The following is a 9,025-nucleotide window of genomic DNA, read 5'->3' as shown; positions in this document are numbered from 1 at the left end:
GCATCTTTAGAGTTTCCTTGAGCTAGCTCTTGTAGACCAGACTGGCCTCAAACTCACAGAGATCCACCTGCCTCTGCCTCCCAAATGCTGCATTAAAAGCATGTGCCATCACCACCCAGAAAAAAGCCTTATATTATTAAAACACCTTAAACGCAATATTGTGTAGCCTTTAAAATGTTTGAAAACCACCTATGTGTCTAAAATACATCTCTATTGACCTTGAAAACATATTTAACATGGTCACAAATTTGATTGTTAGATGACTGCTAACTTGTAATTGTCCAAAATAGTTTGTAATAATAGCTTTCAAGGACAAGAAATTTACATTACATTGTTAAATGAGGTGTATAGGTACAACACCTTAACAAGAATAGAAACATATATACAGCATAACAAAAATAACCTTAAATTTGTATCAATATACAAAAATCCATACCAATATAAAATATTTGAGATTAGTAGCTATGTTTTAGTTAAAAGTAGATTCAACAATCTACTCTTTTATCCTAGTATTTCTATGTTTTCACTTTTTTTTTATCTTTTTAGAAAAAGAACTCTGAATCTAACCTCCTTTGTTTAGTTTCCTCCCTAACCATGATCAATAACAACTTGTAATTAACCCCCCTAAACAATTATAAATATTCACCAAATGACCAGAAACCATCTACCCTACCTCTTGGAAATGGGGTATCATGTTGTCTAGATTGTTTCCTGTTATCTGGGGTGAAGGCATCTCTAGGGGACCCTGAGAAAATCGGGATAATGGTCAAGTTCTTGGAGATCTAACTGTATTATTTTTTGTTTAGTCTTTGTGTGGTGGGAAAGGGTAGAGATTATCTGAAGTCCTATCTGGAGTAGTCTTTGAGACTTGACCATCTCGGCTACTAGCTTTGAAGTTGCTCTAAGTGTAAAATTTTGAGAAAACTACAGCAGAGACATTTCGAAAGGCTAGATCACCTGGATAACTTGTCTTTATTGGTATTGAGTCCTTTTTTCTATAAAGACACAAACTTTTAAAGGAAATATACATATCTGCATTAGCACAAGTATGGAATGTGCAATATACACAAATTAACTAAAGATGATTCTTTGTTCTATGTTTGAGAAGGTAAAGGACACCTGTTAACTTTATAAGTCCATTAGGACTGCATAACGAAACTGCAATACAAATTTCCAGCTATGCCATATGAAAGGATTCTATGTAATAAGAATATATAATAATATGTAATAAGTCATGAGTACTCTGCAGTCAACAAGATTTATCATGTTTTATCTAGTCTCAGAGTTGTTCCCATGTAGAGAGTCAGTTTAAATGTCACCTATCTTGTAATTCTCTTGTTTATTTCTTCATGTTTAGCCAAGATTTTCAGGAGGTCTCCTCCAGGCAATCTGATCTTTATAAATTTTGAAGAAATCTATAGCTTTTTGTTCTCTGTGGAAATAAAAGCATAATCTCTCTCCCAAAACAACACTGTTTTTGACTTCCATTCTAAAGTTAAGACATCCTTATGAAATGCCAAGTAGCTGCCAAAGGAATCAGATGTCAGAACCTTACCAGTAGGCCATAGCCTCGTGGTGATACATAGATTTATAGAAATAGGTTAATTTAAGATGTAAGAGTTAGCAAGAAATAAGCCTGAGTCATTGGCCAAACAGTGTTGTAATTAAGATAGTTTCTGTGTGATTTCTCAAGTCTGGGCAGTCAGGAAACCAAGGCTCCTTTTACATAATGATGCCCAACATTTGGCATTGTACATCCACATAAAGCCTAAGAAAGCTTTAAAAAAGCACTTCTTAGCCCACAAAAATGGGAGTCAGTTGGAGCTTCTTCATAGCCATGTATTTTCAGATAGGCTTTGTTTGCTGGCAGTAAGCAGAGGCATGATTCCTTTTAAGAGAAGTCTTCCTGATTCAGCATTAGCAGCAAAGACTGCATGGCTACTTTGAGAGCTGGCTTCCTGGTTTGTGCTGGCAGCAGGACTAGCTCTTGTTCTTTAGGGAGGTTCTGTTACAGAGCACTTTAATGGGGTTTGTGAGCAGAGTTTTACAAGTTGTTTAATATAGACCAACTGCATCCCTGGAGCTGGGGTGGTAAGCATGCCTCACAGAGGTGGTTACCATACCTCTGTCATGTTGGACTGGGCAGAGCCAACAGACAAAGCCACAGTGTTAATCTTAGTCATGCCTACTTAGCATTTCAAAAACAAAAACTAAGCAAAAACTAAACCAAAACAAAAAACCCTCTCCTGGTTAGAAAATGATCATAGATATACAATAAGTCAGATTCAGATGAAAAAGACCTCTGAATGGGTCATAGTGTTAGATAAATGTACATGGGTTTAAGAGAAAGGGAAGAAAGAGTACAGACATTCATAGATTAAAGAAATAAAGATAACAAAATAAATATTAAAAAGTAATAGAGTAAAATAGATAAGGCATGTAAAGATCAAATATATACAGTTAGTCTGATTATGCAGATTATTGTGTTTTCTTGACAGCAGAGAGACATTTGATTCTAGGAGCTGCTAAACTAAATCAATATAAAATTATCTTGACTTCAAAATTTGAGTCTAAGAATACGTTACTTTGGAAAAGAGGCTCTGCTTTTGTTTTCACAGAAGATGAGAACCTGTCCTTCTAGGCTAATGTGGTTTGACAAAACAAGACACTGAAAAGTCTCTGTGAACCCTACAAATACTTGCCCAACAAACAGCAGGAAGCAGTTTGAAGAAAACAATGCTTAAATTCCCAAAATTATTGTTTATATAAGTTTGTTTTCATTTAAAGGGGGAAACAATATAGAAATGAATATTTTGCATTGGTATAGATCTTGGTCTATTGATACAAACTTAAGGTTGAGTTTTGTTACACTGTGCATATGAATATTTCTACTCTTGTTTAAGGCATTATGCTTACACAGCTCATTTTAATATGAATTGCATAATTAAAAATTACAGATTAATGGATAGTCATTATAATAGTCAAAATTGTAGTCATGTTAGGTTTTCTAGATATACAGAGATATATTTCACTTAGCTAGATAATCTTCAACACTTCAAATACCTACAGAATATAGCAATTAAAATTAGACTTTTCTTGACAGTGAGACATATCTGTTTCTGGCAGTGCCAATCACTTCAGAGAGGTTGATGGACACTGAAGAAACTTTTTATGGAATTTCCCTTCAATGTGGCAAAGCTAGCCATTTGGTCAAGAAACTGCTCTTTTCTGAACTGCTTGATGATATGCTGAATGAACTGGACATGCAGGACCCACAGAAAAATGACTGCTAAACTTTCCAAAAGATGGATCGTTCTTCAAAATTTCTGCTTCACAGAGGAAACTGCCAGACATTCTGCAGGACCCAGAAGAAAGTTTCTGACAAAATGGCATTATAGGCAAAATAATATTTCAAATTTCCTGCTTCATGAAAAAGTTTGCCAAATACTATGGGCCTGTAGGCTGAAGATGGGTGCCCCAAGGTTACAGAGGAACTTTGTGTGACTGTCCAGACAGTGAGATGTCTCTGTCAATTTTAGAATAGAGGAAGTTGTTTGCAATGCACTTCCTGTTTACTTAGGTAATATTATATCCTTCTGGGGTCTTTGATGGAGTTAAAGACAGATAGTTATAGTTATGGTTTTCCTTAGTTATGATAAAAGATAAATTAAATATAAATATTGTAAGTGTAATTCTTGCTTGATACCTGTTTTGTTATATGTAATTTTGCTATGTTAAAGTTAAAACTTTCCTTTCTATTTAGACAGAAAAGGGGAGATATGTGGGATTTCGTTCTGTACACTATGAATATGTTTTATTATCATTGGTTAATAAAGAAGCTACTTTGGCCTATGGCAGGGTAGAATAGAGATGACAGGAAAACTAAACTGAATGCAAGAAGAAAGAAAGCAGTGTCAGGCAGACATCATGTAGCTGACAAAGGAAAAAAGACGCCGGAAGCTTAAAGTAAGCTACAGACTCATAGTGATACACAGATTTATAGAAATGGGTTAATTTAAGATGTAAGAACTAGCTAGAAATATGCTATTCCTATGCCATTGATCAAAGAGTGTTGTAATTAAAAAAAAGTCATCTTTAAAATATATAGGCTGGTTCAATTTAGCAGTTCTTTTCACAATCCATTGTCTCTCAGTAACTGTTGCTTTTGTTCATTGATATTTAAAAATTTTAAAGTCAACGAAACAACATACAGGATCCAGATGCCCTGTGTATCTTCCATCTTTCTTAAACTTATTCTCTTTACATTACTTTACTCTCTCTTTAAAGACTTTACTTTATTGTTTTCAAACTATTTTTTCTGTGACTGTCTATACCCATTTTCTAATTTTCTTTAGCACCTAAATACATTTTAAAACATATTGTACCTGTTTAAGGTTTTTTGTTTTGTTTTGTTTTATTAGTCTAGACCTTATTGTTTGTATGCTTGTAGCTGTGTGCTTTGAGAAGACAAATCTTTATTTTTTTTCTGAGACAGGGTTTCTCTGTAACTTTGAACCTAGCTCTTGTAGATCAGGTTGGCCTCAAACTCACAGAGATCTGTTTGCCTCTGCCTCTCAAGTGCTGGGATTAAAGGCATGCATCATCACCACCCAGTCTGAGGAGATAAATCTTAAACTACCGGGCTATACACTGGTGTTTGCCTCTATCCCCTTCAGTTGGTGAGAACAGAACCTCATGCCTATGGGGACCAGCCTGGAACTGGTCTCTCCTCCCAGGCTCTGGGAAATTTCTGGGTCCACTGTGTGGTAGGCATTTTGACCTAGTCTCCCACCATCAAGTAGCGCTACTCACTGCTCATAAACCCCGTTCAAGTGCCTGGTAGCAGAGGCTCCTAAAAGATATGTACCTCTGTACACAATGATACATCTTCACAGTGTCCAAAAAGATTGTTCCACAACAGTGGGGATGGAATTATACATAGAGCTCTCAAACAATGAATATGAATGGTGGAGAAACATTTTAAAGTATTTAACGTCTCTAGCTATTGAGAAATGCAAGCTAAAAGTACATTGTGATTTCAGTTTACTCCAGTCAGGGTGGTTAAGTTTAAAAACCAATGATGACAGATGATGTCATGAACATGGGAAAGAGAAACACTCATCCATCGCTGGTGGGAGTACTATATATCACTACTATAGAAATCAGTGTGAAGGTTCTCAAAAAGTTGAAAATAGACCTAACACATGACCAAGCAATATAACTCTTGGGCATAAATCCAAAGGTCCCTATGTACTTCTGTAGATGTACTTGTTCATCCATGTTCATTGTTGCTCTGGGACATGAAACATCCTAGATGCCCATAGACTGCAAAACAGATAATGAACATGTGTTACATTTGCTCAATGGAAAGCTATTTAGCTGTTAAAAAGGACAAATTATGAAATTCTCAGGTAAATGAATGGACATTTTTCCCTTTGAGTTTTTTCTTTTCTTTTCTTTTTTTGCTTTTTTTTTGAGATAGGGTTTCTCTATGTTACATCCCTTGCTAACCTGGTACTCACTTTGTAGACCAGGTTGGCCTTGAACTCACAGAGATCCACCTGCCCCTGCCTCTGGAGTGCTGGAATTAAAGGAGGAAATAATCATTCTTAAAGACATAACCCAGACCCAGAAATACTGAAGTCATATATTTTCTCTCTTTATGGGTTAGCTTTGAAGCTTTAAATATGTATGTTATTTTTGGAATACCTATAGAGATGAGGAAATTAGTAAGGGCCCATGGGGTGATATTTTTTTAAATATTTATTTATTTATTATGTATGCAATATTCTGTCTGTGTGTATGCCTGAAGGCCAGAAGAAGGCACCAGACCTCATTACAGATGGTTGTGAGCCACCATGTGGTTGTTGAGTATTGAAGTCAGAACCTTTGGAAGAGCAGGCAATGCTCTTAACCGCTGAACCATCTCTCCAGCCCCCCTCCCATGGGGTGATATTTCAAGAAAGAGGAAGTAGAATATAGGGATGTAAGAAAGGGCTAAAAGAAAATAATGGCACAGGGAGGGTTAAGTGAGGAACTGGATAGGAGGGTAGGCTAGAAGAGGGAACACTGGGAGGGACAACTAACACTAAAGACGTTTTGAAAAAGTTCTTTCTACTGTAGAAGTTTTGTGTGTGTGTTTATGTATGCATGTATACATATATTATACACTGTAGTAGCATTTCATTTGTGTTTTAATAAATAAAGCTTGCTGGAGGATCAGAAAAGTAAAACAGCTACAGTGTCCAGCCTTACAGACCAGGCAGCAATGACACACACCTTTAATCCCAGCAGCCACAGTAGCTTGCCATAGAAACCAGGCAGTAGTGGTGCACGCCCTGAATCCCGGAACTAGGGAGGATTATATAATGGGAGGAGACAGCTATCAGGCTCAGTCTTATTCTGAGTTTTCTGGAGGCAGGATTGCCATTTCGGACTGAGGTAGAGGTTAGAGTCAGTGACTGACTGTTTTGCTTTTCTGGCCTTCAAGTTGAACTCCAATTTCTGTCTCTGAGTTTTTATTAGTTGTGCTTCAATACACATAAAGAATTAAAATGGCATTACCTGTAATGGTGCACAATGCCCCATTAGGCAGGACAAGCTAACAACTAAGAATCCTAGTGCCAGGAACAGGTTACCTATTTTGGAGTTGTTCTCTAGTGAGAGCCTATTTTTTTTTAAGATTTATTTATTTATTATGTGTACACTATTCTCAGTATTCTGTCTGCATGTATGCTTGCAGGCCAGAAGAGGGCACCAGATCTCATTACAGATGGTTGTGAGCCACCATGTGGTTGCGAGTCACCATGTGGTTGCTGAGTATTGAACTCAGGACCTTTGGAAGAACAGGCAGTGCTCTTAACCACTGAGCCATCTCTCCAGCAATGAGACCCTATCTTAATCAGGGTTTCTATTGCTTTGAAGAGACACCATGACCATGGCAACTTTTATTAAGGAAAACATTTAATTGTGTGGCTTACAGTTTTAGCGGGTTGGTCCATTATTATCATGGTGGAACTTAGTGGCCTGAAGGCATAGTGCTGGAGCGGGGCATGAGAGGTCTTCACATTTTGAATGGAAGGCAACAAGAAGTGTTCTGAGACACTGGGTAGTATCTTTAGCATAGAAGACTTCAAAACCCACCCATACAGTAACACATTTCCTCTAACAAGGCCATACCTACTCCAACAAAGTCATACTTCCTAATAGTGCCACTTCCTCTGGGGGCCATTTTTTCAAACCACCACAGGTCCCATAGACTTCAAATATTATAGAGTATTGTCATTGCTCTTAGTTATTCTCCAGAACTCTATGGTGAGTCCCTGAAACCGAAGACATCATATACTTGAGTCATAAAACACAGAAAAGATAAACTGCCTCTCATCTGGAAGCCTCATTCTTGGCTCGCTTTCACAGTGCTGTGCATGCTACTAAAGAAGAAAAGCCATCGTTCTTCCTCTGCAGTTGTGAACACTATGAGTTACAATAATGATCAGCTGTCAAGATATGCCCACTGGTGCAATAGCAGCACAAATGTCATAGAAGTAACCCACCCAATTTCTGATTGGATTTAAAGTCCACTCCACTAATTGAAATTAGAACATATACCCGGACACTAGTAGGCCACTGGAACTTAGCACACTGATGCCATGATGGAAGTACCATTGAGGCCATAAACCTCAGTATGTGTATAGGCACTGCCACCTGTCAAAATAGTAGTTCTCAGCCTTTCTCATGCTGTGATTCTTTATTACAGTTCCTCATATTGTGGTGACTCACAACCATAAAGTTATTTGGTTGCTACTTCATAACTGTAATTTTGCTACTTTTATGAATCATAACGTAAATATTTGATATGCAGGATATCTGATATTCAACCCCTGTGAGGGTTACAATCCACAGGTTGAGAACCTCTGTGTCCAAAATGAAAACAAAGACCTAATTCATCAAAGTCCACAGATCTGGGAAAGTCTCTAAAGGTACTAAGCTTGCTTTTTAGTTTCTGTAGTCCTGCTCTGGCTGTCCTGGAACTCACTCTGTAGACCAGGCTGTCCTGAAACTCACAAAGATCCACCTGCCTCTGCCTCCCCAGTGCTGGGATAAACGGTGTGCACCACAACACTCAGTTTAAGCTAACTCTTCTTGCTGAGGTGTGTTAAGACAGGATGTGGTTTTGTGCTTTAAAGTTCACCCCAAGAAAGGCTTGGGGCTGCACAGGGATCCTGAGCACCCAGTGTAGTTACTGCTCAGTTAATAAAGACTTTCTATGGGGACCTGTGTCCAAGTAGTCTTCTCTGATGGATGTTCCCAAACAGAAACTTGTGCTTAACACTGTTACTGAGGTCAAGAACCTGTGGCTAGAGGGTTCTTGTACTGGGGGAGACTCAACTACTACGACTTTGTGAAATGGACATGGTATTAAACCAACACCGAATGGCTTATTGTATCCACAGGTCAGTGCAATTCTCAACCTTCATCAGAGCTTACTTTTAAATAGATGTTGACGAACAAAGAGTATGATCAGAGAAAGCCCAAGAAGAATATGGGTATCCAGTACTGTTGTACACAGTGAAGTTGCGCTGTGCAACAGGGCTCACATAGGAAGTTATTGAAAGAGGAGAGAAAAGGGGGAAGAGAAGGGGGCAGAGAGGGGGGCAGAGGCCAGTCCCTGGGGACAAGAGTGGTGGAAGAGAAAGAGAGAGAAGGAGAAAGAGAAAGAGAGAGAGAGAAAAGAGAGAAAGAGGGAGAGAGAAACAAAGAGAGGGAGGGAGGAAGGGAGGAGGGAGGGAGAGAGAGAGAGAGAGAGAGAGACAGACAGACAGACAGACAGACAGACAGACAGACAGAGGAGGTGAAAAGGGAATGGAGCAAATGTGCCCAGGGGATGCTCTCAGTGGCTGCAACTGAGGACATATCCTGTCAGGACCCAAGGGCAGGCCAGTACAGATGCCTGAATACTAGCAAGTCCAGCGGGATCAGTAGTATGCTCGTTAGAGCGCACAATGCTAGCCAGAAGGGATGAAAA

The sequence above is a fragment of the Myodes glareolus genome, chromosome 5 (genome assembly GCF_982192425.1).
Source record: "Myodes glareolus chromosome 5, mMyoGla1.1, whole genome shotgun sequence".
In the NCBI taxonomy this organism is placed as follows: domain Eukaryota; kingdom Metazoa; phylum Chordata; class Mammalia; order Rodentia; family Cricetidae; genus Myodes; species Myodes glareolus.
The sequence above is the reverse complement of the archived record's forward strand: the minus strand, read 5'-3'. Positions refer to the sequence as shown.